This window comes from Acromyrmex echinatior, chromosome 15 (genome assembly GCF_024713525.1).
Source record: "Acromyrmex echinatior isolate Ae372 chromosome 15, ASM2471352v2, whole genome shotgun sequence".
Classification (NCBI taxonomy): Eukaryota; Metazoa; Arthropoda; class Insecta; order Hymenoptera; family Formicidae; genus Acromyrmex; species Acromyrmex echinatior.
The window spans coordinates 5,427,297-5,439,851 of record NC_141866.1 but is presented as its reverse complement, the minus strand read 5'-3'; the positions used below and the strand labels follow the sequence as shown (position 1 = coordinate 5,439,851).

Below are 12,555 nucleotides of genomic sequence, written 5' to 3'. Positions count from 1 at the left end.
ATTCATATAAGTTCAGAAAATAGATATTTTTCTCAGTTAACAAATTTTTTTTAAAAGAGAACAAATTCTAATGCTTAGTAATAAAAAAATTAACATTTTCAATTATATTTCTTGTAGTTTATTATCTCATTTGATAAACATAATTCTGCATATTAATAAATATTTATTTTTCGTTAATATTATCGTTAATATTATTAAAATTCAAATCATCCGGATAGTTTGAATATCTTACTTAAGTAATCGAACAACTCGATAAATTCATTATTTAAATACCCAATTAATTAATCCACATGTTCATGACTCTTGAAACTTTTAACCGATCGTTTTAACATCGCCGCAATGTATCAAGTAGAGTTTCTGTAATAAGAGTTAAAACAATAACAAGGATAATTGTTTTTAATTAGTAGTATAAATAAGTGATTTTAAATTGAAAGTTTACTCCCTCAGACCTAATTTTATTGGAACTATAAAAATGCAATTTAAAAATTTTTTTAAATTGAATTCATGCGTACTTAAACAAGTAATTCACTAAACAATTAATTTTTTCAGAATTTTGATTATTTTTCCAACATATACATTACTATGTATATTATTATTATATCTCAGATGATGTCGAAAAATTAAATAACTTCAACGGATATTTTCAAATTTGATGTACATTACATTGATTTCGAAGAATCCAATATTTTTTATATCTATATACATATATACATCAAAATTTATTAGTTATAAATTTATTAATATAGCAGCATCTTAACTTTTCTTAACTTAACTTTGTCTTAACTCTTATTATAAATAATTCAAATAATAGTATCGAGTTGAAATGCGCGCCTTGCCGCTACGTAGCAGCGCCGTTACACAGTGCTGCCGCGTGACGGCCGATAAGAGAAGCGATTGTCCGCACCGCACTGCAATAACTTAACCTTACCTCGCTACCGGAACGATCGCACGTCGACAGAACGTTATATCCTCGCAAATGAATTTTTACGACTTACAAGCGTTACGTCCATATTCTTCGCGTAGTATCGAAGCACCGCTGCGACGTGCTCGACACCATCTAACTCAGTACACCTGACGATGTCTGCAATCTCTATCGCATATGCGTTTCCATCGAGTCGTGTCCGCGAATCAAAAACAGCACACCCCGCACTCGTTCCACAGGCAGCGTGCATCGCATGAGTCCTTCGAAAGATACCTCATACGTCCGTTATGCGTTCGCAGTACCAAATCGCTGCACGATGCGTCGAATACGAGACTGAGAGAGCGACACGGCACGTAGACGACGTCACGGATTCGACCGGCCCCGCGGGTTACAGAGTTTCCACTTATCCGTTGAAACCGCGCGGTCGCTTCGCCGATAATGCAGTTTCAGGAGACAAAATCCCAAGATTACAGTTTCCATCTTCGCACGCTCATCTTTTCCCTTTGCGAACGCAACGATCGTTGTGTCCTTACATTAAACGTTCAAAAGAATATTTAGGTAATTAATCATATTAAATATTGTTAAGTTACAATGAAATCTGAATACGCCAATCGAAACTTTAATTTGCGATTCTAGAGATTAGAAAAATTGTAACGATCGATCGAGTTTTTTTCGATAGAAGTATGCAATGAAGTTTGCCGATCACAAGTTACAGCGAATCGATTCGATTGGACGCACTCATGCATTCGCACCGATGCACTCACCTTAAAATCGTCGTACAAACGTAGATATATTTAAATAAACATAGAAATCGATTAAATCGTAAAATACTCATGTATTTATTGTATATTATTAAGTAGAATGTGTGTTTTATTCGAAATATTTGCATTTCATTTTTATACTCAGTGTACAACGGCTTTAATATGCACCAGTGCGCACTTCCAAATTCAATTGAATCCGCCATTAGTTCAACGGTTATCGCGGTTCGACGTTGTTTTTCACGTCGAATGTATCTTTCTGTTTTTCGCGAATTTCAGTCGAGTTTATGTCGATCGCTAGATTAATTATCAGTATAAGAATTTATATATAACGTTAATGTAAATAAGTTTAAAAACCGTATGAGAGATAGATATTCATAATACGTGATTGAATTGTAACAATTTCCGTGAATTGCAAGGTTATGATTATCGCCATTAATCTCGGATCTTCACATCTTCCGCAAGATTTCTCCTGACGTTGTCCTGCTCATTGTCAGTGTAAACCATGAATTGATAATTAGCTAAATTGGTGAGTATATTTATTCATCTTATATTTATAGTACCATTATTCTATTAAGACAATCGAGAAAATACGATTTCGGCAAGATTAATTTTTAATTATTAATAATAATTTTTAAAAATTAATAATGTTCAATTGAGAGAATTCTATATAAGACGAATATAAAATAAAGCTTGCCAATTGAATTATTTAGTTTGAAACGACAATCGGTATCGGTTTACCACATCAATCATATCTTTTTTTTTGGCGATATACAGGATTTTCTTGGGTTAAACCACGGCCAATTTGAAATATGAATATTTAAGATCTTAAAACAAATAAAAATTTTTCTCTCAAATAAAAAGTTTGCTCACAAATGTTTTGTTAAGAAGTAAGTTTTTAAAACTGTAGAAATGAATAATGTTGAAATAATCTAGACATATTTCTTCTTTATTACTTTACAATAATCAAAATGTAATTATTAAATCGCTGGCCAAGATAATATATTTCACAATAAGTTCTTTACAGATTTTATGATGCATCTAAATTAAATTGGAAAAATTATTTTTATTAAAATTATTAATATTTCAGGTTGATTGTGTTGAAAGTATAATGCATGCAATCATACTTATGACTCTTATCTTACGAGATAAAATTATTTAAAGTACATATGTACGTATTATTTAAACATTTAACTTTGATCATAAGTGGCATTTCTTGTACTTTAATTGATGTATTAAATGTTTTGTTCAAACTAATGACTTTCAGTCATTAACAAGCATTACATTTATTGGTGAAAGAATGAGTAGCTGTATTATGTATATTATGTGAAATATGCGTAATTTTTTTGCACACTTGCGTTATTGCTTAGGTTACAATTTACAATGTAAACAAAAGCTTATCAATAATTTCCTTCAATTTTCAAAATAAAATATATTTCAACATTATTCTATAGTTTTGTAACTTATGGAGTCAAAGCATTACTTGTAAAGCAAATTTTTAGAGAAAAAGTTTATTTGTTTTATCTCCTGAATTCATGTTTTATATTTTAATTATTATATTCACATTATTATATTTTGAGTTTGATGATTTAACTTGGTAACATCCTATATATTCTGCATTATTATATTGAGGCGCTAATTGAAAAATGCAGTTTTTCTAACAAAATTAATTTGTACAAAAATCGGTCTTTTTGCCGAAATTCTTTGAAAATTTATTTGCGAACATTTCGTTTAATGTTTCTATAATGAGTAGGTAGTTCTAATTGTAAGTCTTATCGCTCTGAAGTTGAATAATAGCCAACTTATACAACTCTCTCTCTCTCTCTCTCTCTCTCTCTCTCTCTCTCTCTCTCTCTCTCTCCTCCCCCCTTCCTCCGTCTCTCTAATGCTGATTGACTTCATCAATTAAGATTAATGTCCATATTCATAACCAGGCCTTATATTTAAGGTTTCCTTTATCTTCAAATACTTCATGAATTATTTCATTGGCTACAAAGCCTGGTCTAAAGATAAATTTAAGGAAACTTTAAGTATAAAATCTGACTATGAATACAGCTATTAGATTTCCGACTACACACATAACACATTGTAGAATCACACAGCATAAGATTTTAAGAGATATTGACTTTTCAAGTTACAGAATTATAGAAATGAATAATATTGAAATATGGAAATATAAACAAATAATAAATAAAGAAAAAATTAAGAATCTTAATACGCAGTAATTAATTATATAATTAATTATATAATTATCTCGTCCGTGCACGTATTCAGACTTTTAATTGTTCGTTTTTTCTTTATTTATTATTTGTTTAACGTTTCAAGAGTTCAATGTTGATTATTTATTTTTTTATATGGAAATATCTCTGTTTTCTTTGATCAAAGGGGCATTGATAAACTTGTTTATGCTGTAGAAATTAGGTGCACATTATCAAACAAATTGCATATACATAAGAATTATGCAATGAATTCCCGATTAATTAGTTTATTTGCTCCAGTGTAATTAAATTTTAATCTCAGTTCAACTTTTTTTAAAATTAAAGAAATAGAGAGGAGATCGAAATTTTTAATCTATAAAAAATTACTACTTAAAAATGATTATAAATTATGTACTTTTAATCATTAGTTGAAATAAATTGATTTATTTCATAGATTGTATTTTTTCTCTTTAACGAGAATATGAGTTAAGTCTAATAGTACACTGAGAGAAAAATGTTTTACATTTGTAACTATAATTATATATTATTATTGATTAAAAAATGATTCAAGTGACTATAATTTTATAGTTATACTTTATATTTTGGGATAATCATAAAAAATATGATTGTCCCAAAATATTGAATCATTTTTATGGTAATTTCAATTATTTTATGATTTAATAATTATAATTATAATCATTTTAGGTTGCCAACTACAATACATACATTTGTTGCTAAAACTATATACATAATTACTATTATTATTATTATTATTATAACAGTAATAATCATAATTATAGTAACATGTAATTATAGTTATAAATACAAAACATTTTTCTCTCAGTGTAGAAACTTGTGTAATGTATTAAATGCGAATGTATTAAAATTAAGATTGGGTAAGTTAATTCAGAGTCTCACTATTTTCCTCAGAATGTGTATTTTCATATTTTGATATTTGTATTATAAATGAAAAATAAAATATTATAATTTTTAAAAACGTAAGTAATTTTGTACTTCTCTTTGTGTTGATCATGCCTGCAGGTTTTTTGAAAATTATATGTAAATAAAAAGTATTAGTTTTATCGCTTTTTTTTTATCGCTCATTAACGTAAAATAAGGCTTGACACAATAGAAGCATTCCTTAATGCAGATCCAACCCACATTTATCTTTGGATATTATAACTGTCGTGTCTATTACTCATTGAGTTTTTTTAAAACTAATTCTGTAATGTTTAAGATTTTTGGAAATTAATATTGGCATTTTTAGAGAGATAAAAAAATTTTAATTTAAAAAGGAAAAATTAATAAATTAAAGTTTAAAAGCAACTGAGTTAAGTTAATAATCAATTCATTTAAAATTAACTGAATTTAATTATAAAGATATTAACTTTGTCATTTTTATTTAACTTTTAACTTATTAACTAGTTACTATCCGATCCTGATTAAAATATACGCGAGATATTCAAAATTAAATCGAATTTTAGCAATTTCCATGTGAATGTAAGATTATCAAATTATTTTGTATTGTATGTTTTGTATTGTAGGATTTCTCCTGGCATAAGATCGTCCTGCAGTATGGATCATATCAACATTGGCGGAATTGGTGAGTGAATTTATTTATTATATTTACGCTATGTAATTACTTAACGTTATTATACAGTCTAGAAGATGCAATTTTTATAAGATTAATAAAAAAAAATCAATATTAAATCATATAAAGAGTTACAGTAAAGTTCATTTAAATTATTTAATTGGAACTGAACATGTGAACTTCAATTGATTTTTTGTGTCGATTCATCATGTTTTTTGCTTTTTGTAATTAAATGAAATTTGAATTATATCGTTCTAACGATTCGCTCGCTAGTACTTAAAAATTTTTGCATTATACAATGCACGATAATGAAATTTATAATTTGAATTGCGATTAATTTTATATGAATTGCAAAATCTCCATTACTATTATTACATATCAATTAATTCGTATTATTTACAATATTTTTTTCGGATTAGACTGATGAGTGAATTCATATAATATTTGCGCATGTTTTGTAATATTATATTCTCATGTCCTTTGAAGGATATATTAACAGAAATACTTTTGTATCCTCGTTACGTTACTCAACTAAATATTGAAGAGTATAATGAATATTGAAGAGTATATGTACCCTTTAATTATATGTGACCTATGTATCATAAATCATATTTAATTATGATAAAATAAGACTATTTTATAAATAATCAAGGTAATAATTTACTGCTTTTATTATTCAAATATTGTATATACAAATATATGCAAATGAAAAAATTAAATTTAAATATGTTAGCAAAATGAAGTTTCGTTAAACTCTTGAATGAAGAGTCGTAGTTTCTCGGTCTATGTCTATTCACGTCAAGCGGGTCGTAAACGCAACGGGCGTCCAATGTCGATGTCCATCGGCGCGGACGGATAACGATCGACGATGTAAAGTGCTTCGCGTCGGTACCACCGCGACATGACGCCAGTCCATGTTTATGAAGTGTCGCTATCACGACACGGCTACAAGTTATGCCGTGTATAGCCAGCCGCTTCCTGCCAGGACAGGCTACGAGCGACACGATACGTGCCGCGATATATGAATGCATTCTAGCCGACGGGCGAATATCATTCGCGTCACTCCACTACGTCGATATAGCGCCGAAGATTTACGATGGTGAGATCTCGTGACAATGTCTCGTGTTCGCGACGGATGGCGGAGTCACCCGTCCGTGACGTTGCGAAATATCCGCATGTAGCATGTTCAATGCGAAATTTACGTGAACTTAGGCGAATAATTACGAGCCATTGGCCTGTTGAAAGAAGCGGGACGTTTGCGTTGGCGTGACTCTCTCGCTGTGAAAGCTGAGAGATCGGTTTTATTTATTATTTATTTTGAATACACGTATCTTATACCGAGGAGTGTACCGGGATAATAAAAATGAAACGCTCGTTGCGTAAATATAATGAAAATGACGAATAATCACGCCGTTTGCCAAAAGTTGCGAAATAATCCAGATGGTATCCTAATGCTAGTTCGACGTCCGGCGGAGGAGAGACCGCTCTGAATTTCGTGCTCGATTATTAGAGCCGATGGTTCGTACGTGTAGTGGGAACGCGTATCGTGGATAGCATTAGGGCCATAATTCGAAGGATAATATTAAGATTGGCATGGAGCAAAATAGAAGGCCACGTGTGTAGCCGCGACGGCTGGATCGCCGGCGCCGTGCTGTGAGATCGGACAAGGAAAGGGCAGGACACGACTATTCGTAACGACGACTTAAACGCGGATGATGATTACTTATGCTCTCATCGTAAATACGAAAAGTGTTTTTCTTCAAACAAGTTCAAACACACTTTCCTGTGTTTTACGAGCGAAACTTCATCAAAGCGCGTTGGAAGCATTCCATTGGACGTTATAATTTTTGCTGAAAACATGTACGCTTTCACGTGTAGATACAAATTTTACGTTGTGTCTGCAAAGATGCAAAGTCTTCCCCGAGATTCTGCCCCGTGACAGCGATTGAATAAATCTTGGCGTAACGATCGGCGTCCCAGTGGAATTAGTAACGCAATCCTTCAATTCGCTCAATATCTAATTTGCCGAAATTCCTATAATTCGTTACTCGCTAATATCCTTTTGACCGAGATTATCGGTCCACAGGGTGAAAGGAGGGTGGAAGGATTGCGCGCCAACAAGATGCTTCGATGCACCAGTGACGTCAGGGGGTTTGCGGTTCTCCAAATTACGATATCGTTAAAATACGATGCCAAGAGCCGGAACGATGCGAAGCGGGATGAATACTCTTTCCATTCGCCCGCACTCGCGGAGTAATAGGCTTCGTGATTATATGCATTATGTAGCTAAGATTAAAAATACAATATGTAATAAAATAAGTGAAATAATCTCTTACGTCAGTGGAGTCCGGTATTGGTAGTCTGTGCGATACGCAAGGCAAATGGTATGCAATTGAAGGCGAGTATATTTGATTGACAGTCAATGAGTCATGTATTTTCTGAAAAAGTGCTTAGAAACATGAATACGCGAATGTAATTTTAAATATATGTGCAAGTTAATTTTCGTTACTAGCTTTCGACACTTGTATACATATATTATATATTGGTTGAATAATAAACATACTTAGTTGAAATTGCTTGAGAAATTATCTAATTAATTGAAAATGTATGTACTAATTTTAGCTGCACGAAACATTGTTAGGGTTCTGAATATAATGGTACGTTATTGGAACATTATTATCATCCAGAGGATGCACTCTCTCCCGCTAGACAAATGCGTAGCACAAGACTTAATAATTTCCCTGACGAGTATCTCAATTAAGGCAAAAAGTAAGCCAGTTCGTTGAGGTGTAACGAGCAAGCTCACTATACTAAAGAAAGAACATTGAGCTCCTGTACAAATAGGTATCACACACCTTTCGCGGCTTCTATTTACTCGCGGCCGAACTGTAGTAGACCGTAACATTTTGCAAGAGGTATACTTCGTCGGAGTGCTGGCAAGTATACTTAATGCTTTTATTGCTAGAAGAAATGTGGAAGACGGATCGTAAATGCGCGTTCGGATAACAGGGTATGGGAAATAGAGAGACGATACCTGTGCGTGCTCTACTCTATAATAAATATATAAACGATTTTATTTAATGGAGATCTTGTAGGAGTTACCGCTGTGAAGAACGAATTTCAAAAACAATAAATTGCAATTCAATTATTTTCTCTTGGGTTTAACTCATTCAAATCTAACTTATAACGTATTTGAAAATGAAAAAAGAAAGATGTACATGATATATTACACTGTTACGTATAAATAATACATGAAAGTGTAATTCTTCACAATAATTACTCATCTTTCAGAGATAGGTTTTTTATTGCCAAACAAATAAAAAGTAAATTAGAATAAACTTTTAATTTTCCGATAAATTTAGAGCATAGAAATATAAGATAGATAGAGATATGAAATATAAAAATATAATTTTTTTATACAAATGTAAAAAATAATGTTAGCAGTGCATCACGTCATTATATGTTTATGACTACAAAATTATTAAATTAAAAAATTTTTATGTAGATAAATATGAGAGACATGATAAAGATTAGATATATACGCTTTATATTCTCTAAATCTGAATCAATGGATAGTCACTAATTATCTAGTGGCGTATTTAGCACTAATAATCAGTGAAGTTCAACTAAAAAAGGAAGAATGTTTGAGTATTATATAACTAAAATACTGCCATTTGCACGTTAATTTCAATCTTCCAATATCGTATTCATTGAATTTAAGCACTAAAACAAGATTAGTTAGATCATATAATAAAAATTAGCTAGATTAGAGATCTCGTATTTAACTAATTCGTATTTTCACTAATTACCAGTGGCATACTTGGCACTGATATCAGTGATTATCTACTGATTCAGATTTAGTTTATCCTATTTGTACAGTGCGTGAGTCACGATTACGAAAATAATCTGCCTAAAAAACATCATGCATTTTTCCAGCAATATAGTATCAACTAATATTTATAACACTATAGATATTTATAATACTAACGTCAGTATTCATAAAATTATCTTGATAGTTATAAAGTTGTTATTAACAGAGTATACAATAGTGCTGATGATTCGTTGTAAAGTGTTTAGGTAATTTACAATAGAGATGCGTTTACATAAGTTTCCGTACATGTGCTGCTCTTTTCAGTATTTTGTCAAAGAAAAGGAAGGAAAATAAAACATAGATAAGTCACTTCTGCACAGTTAATAATAGTATTGATTAATGTATATATTTCTATGTTCAGGATATATCAAATAACATAAAACAAGTTGTTTAAATAATCGTGTGTATATATAAAATATTTAAGAAGTATTATTTATGAATAAGAAAATTTATCAACGTAGAGAAATAAAATGTATAAAATATTATGGAATAATTAGTTACAAAATTATCAAAAGAACCAAAGATTTTGTATCGAAAATGTAATTTTATATGCTGTGAAATTTGTATAAAGACATTTTAACTTATATTTTTGTTTAATATTAAAATAATATTTTATATTTATGAATGCAAATTGTTTTTCAAAAATCTATATGTCAGTTTCTTTTTGTTTGATTGCATGTAGTAAATAAAAAGTAGATAGAGTTGATGACCAAGACCATTTATTTGTCATTGGATTATATTTCGTGCCACGAATCGATCTTATTTCACAACCATCTGTAGAAAAACGGAAAGAATTAAGAAATATTTGTAATTAGTATCGATTTATAAGTATATCAGATATATAAGTATATAGATCGTTAGATATATAAGTATATAGATATTCAACAAATTGTTTTTTAATATTTTTTTCTTACAATTAACAAGAATCAAACGTACAGTTTTTTAATATACATTGAACTTCATGTGGAGTAATAAATTTATTCCATGTATGAATACTACAAGGTATAGATCCGAAAATGTATTCGGATGCTACAATAGACAACCAAGATATTAAAGTTCTGTTTACCGTCGTTAGAAAAATCGACTTTCCAGGTTTCACAATTCTCACACATTCCTGTACAGAATATTTGGGAAACATTTGATTTTTATGTAGTATTTATATTTAATAAATTTTTTATATAATATTGTATCTTTAAAAATAGTTGTGGGTCTGATTGTGCTCCAAAACTTCAGAAGTTACAACAGTATCATATGTGCTATTTTCGCTCTCCTTATTAGCAAAATATTCTACGGTTGTATAAATGTAATTCACTTTTTCTGATATATCGCGATTCAATTTTATATGATTTTTAGCAACTTTTATTAATTGTTCGGCTGCGTCTATTCCAGTTACTTGCGCTTCTATTCTAGCTAAACTCTCAGCCAATATACCTCCACCACAGCCAATATCCACAATTTTTATTTTTTCTAATGGAAAATCTGAGTTTTGTATTTTGAATCCAGCGTTTATCAATCCATCTATCAAAAATTGTATTCTGAATGAATTGTATAATTGAAGGCCTCCTAATGGACTGTTCATATCCCACCAAAAGTTTTTAAAAGCATTAAACTGTTCGATTTCCTTTTGATCCGCCGTAGATATTGGTCTGGTGATTGTATTGATACGTACGATGTTTCTTAATAATCTATAATAATAGTCTATTTTTATTTATTATTGAACAAATTTTTATTTAATTGAACTATTAAAACATTAGACGTTTCGGCTACAATCTGGCCATCCTCAGTAAATTCACAATATTCTTAAAACACAGAGTTACATATAGCTGACTGATTAAATTCAACCGTATGATATAATTATACAAACGTATTCTTTCATACGAAGATGCTTCGTACAATAATGTTACACCGCCAATTGTCATATCACGAAAAGTGTAGAACGAGAATTTCCAGATTCTAATTTAACAAATTTGCGTATCATTAATATCTTCTAATCGAAATATGTAAGAATAGAATCGTTACCTGTTTTACAGCAAAAAAATATAATGATGAATCTCAAGTATATCCTTTACACGGATGGAAATTTGTCGTGACATTGTGTGTTGTTATTTGTCATATCATATATTTTACTACTATTTATATATATGAGTCAAAAGTTTAGAAAGTTCTAGAATTATTTATTAAGTGTGAGAGAGATCTTCTTAAGAAGAGGCAGATAAACATCAGGCAAACCTTCAGTGTCACTTTGCTTATTGATACCACTTATTTGTATATACCTTTTATGTATATCATTTCAGAAATTCTTCTTTTCATTAATGTTCTATGTCTAAAATTCTTATGTTATCCCAATCCAATTCATCTCATTCAACTGACGTGAAACCACTAACATCTCGGATTTTCTTATGTCAGCCTTATGTTCTTTTATATGAGTTTTTAATTTCCTTTTTGTTTGGCCAACATAAGAAGATTCACAATTTAAACAATTAATTTTGTAGACTACTCCACGATGGTCATCCTTAAGCAAAAGATCTTTTCCAATTTTTATAAATATATTCATAGGTTTATAAGCTATATTAAAGCCATGAATATGTGAGTTTTTTGAATTTTTCAGATACTTTGCTTAAATATGGTATCGTGAAAAACTTTTTCTTTGAATTAACATTAGAATCACATTCGTTATTATTTTCCTCACGATTTTGATCTAAATTAGTTGTACTTTCCAAGGTTTTTATTCTATTTTTTATTGTTGAAAATATGAATTTAAGAGAATAACCATTCATTAAAAGAGTGTGAATTAAATCAGAGATGTTTTTTTCATGAAATTTTGGATGGGATAAAAGCAAAATTCTATCTAATTGCCCGATGATTACGCCCCTTTTATGTACTAACGGATGATTCGAAAAATAGTTTAAATGTCCCAGAATTAGTAGGTTTTTTGTAAATATCGAAGATGATTCTTCTTTCTTGTTTCATTAATTTTACGTCTAAAAAATTTATGCCGTTTTCATCGCCAAAGTCAACAGTAAATCTAAGCCTTTCATGATATGAGTTAAACAATTTCCAGAACTCCTTGTATTTATGCACCGCTAACACAATGTCATCCACATAACGGAAATAAAAAGACAAGATAATATTATTAGCAGTAATATATAGTATTTCTTGTTCTAAGTCTTGTAGAACTATGTTCGCTAATATAGGGAACAAAGGAGAGCCCATTG

General features: G+C 30.3%; 2 long non-coding RNA genes across 3 annotated transcripts; one reads left to right on the top strand and one right to left on the bottom strand.

Moving 5' to 3' along the window:
* The first annotated feature begins 1,195 nt into the window (after positions 1–1,195).
* LOC147907219 (uncharacterized) lies at positions 1,196–6,391 on the top strand. The gene is made up of 3 exons (XR_015547618.1): positions 1,196–1,480; positions 2,100–2,209; positions 5,423–6,391. It is a non-coding gene; the product is annotated as an uncharacterized LOC147907219 (long non-coding RNA).
* A 3,485-nt stretch (positions 6,392–9,876) lies between these two features.
* LOC105151582 (uncharacterized) lies at positions 9,877–11,848 on the bottom strand. Of its 2 annotated transcripts, none has more exons than XR_015547616.1 (3): positions 11,360–11,848; positions 10,277–11,025; positions 9,877–10,114 (listed from the first exon to the last, which is right to left on the bottom strand). It is a non-coding gene; the product is annotated as an uncharacterized LOC105151582 (long non-coding RNA). The 2 variants fall into 2 exon arrangements; XR_015547617.1 differs by having other exon boundaries at positions 9,894–10,114; positions 10,277–10,454; positions 11,360–11,830.
* Positions 11,849–12,555: the final 707 nt, after the last annotated feature.